The sequence below is a fragment of the Microtus ochrogaster genome, linkage group LG8 (genome assembly GCF_000317375.1).
Source record: "Microtus ochrogaster isolate Prairie Vole_2 linkage group LG8, MicOch1.0, whole genome shotgun sequence".
Classification (NCBI taxonomy): Eukaryota; Metazoa; Chordata; class Mammalia; order Rodentia; family Cricetidae; genus Microtus; species Microtus ochrogaster.
Window position 1 is genome coordinate 11,731,339 of NC_022033.1, and position 1,248 is coordinate 11,732,586.

Genomic DNA, 1,248 nt, shown 5'->3' on the forward strand with positions numbered 1-1,248 from the left:
CTCTCCATAAATACAACTCTCATTGTAAGTCAAGGGGCCATGACATTTTGTCTGGAATCTCACTGCACAGTGCTTGCCAACTGATGTGTTTGAAAGCACAATGATCATGCGTTTCAAGTGGGGGTCATTCCTTTCAGAAGGCTGAGTCATCTTTAAGGTGTAGCCTTGCTGAAGAAAGTGGGGGTGTAACAGCCCTGTCTGTCCTGGAATTCGCTCCGTAGACCAGGCTGGCCTCGAACTCACAGAGATCCGCCTGCCTCTGCCTCTCGAGTGCTGGGATTAAAGATGTGTGTGACCACCACCGGCTGGGGCTCGAGGTTTTATAGACTGGCCTCTCTTCCTGTCTGCTCTCTGCTTGTGGACTACCAGTGTGACATGATTGACTGTAGCCCTTCTCACATTGGAGGCTGAACAAACCCTTCCTTCTAAGTAACTCTTGTCAGAGACTGAAGTAACTAACCATCACCTGACAACCTGAGCACCATCGTTCCTGCTAGTGACTGGTGCGGTACTGGTGGGTCCGTAGCTGCAGCTGCAGTGGGAGGGGTTGGCAGATGCTGCCTGTGGGTGGCAGCTCCATCCTGTATTCTAGTGTTATTGTGCCTGTTGATCTATTGAAATAAAATTAGTAAATTATACACTGCTTTCTTTTGGCTTATCTTTTAAGGTCATTATCATTTATTAAAACGATGAGTGTAGGAAGATGCTATTATCTATGAGTTTCTTTTCAAATTTGTTCCTGGAAGCCTTTGGGTATGAAATGAGATGTATACTACCTACTGAGACTGTAAACATGCCTTTGGCCCCTTCCTGTCATCTCTGTTATCAGCTCAGTGTCACAAACAGGAGGCCTTCCCCATCTGAAGCCCCTCCTTCATCACCTGCTTCCACATTATCCTGACCACTTTCTTCCTTGCGATGAGCTTAATTTGAAAAGACAGTATCTAACTGCGGTATACTATTTATTGCTATACAAAAAGTGATCTGAATAACTAATGGTTTAAAATTATGCATCAGAGCCAGGTGCACATCTGTGATGCCACCTACTCAGAGGCCAAGCAGGAGAGTGAGTTCAAGGCTAGCTTGGGCAACTTGGTCAGATTAAAAATTAATAGTAATGGCAATGGGTTTTTGATCCTACTGCATGTACTGGCTTTGGGGGAGTCTAGGCAGTTTGGATGCTCACCTTACTAAACCTGGATGGAGGTGGGCGGTCCTTGGACTTCCCACAGGTCAGGGAACCCTGAT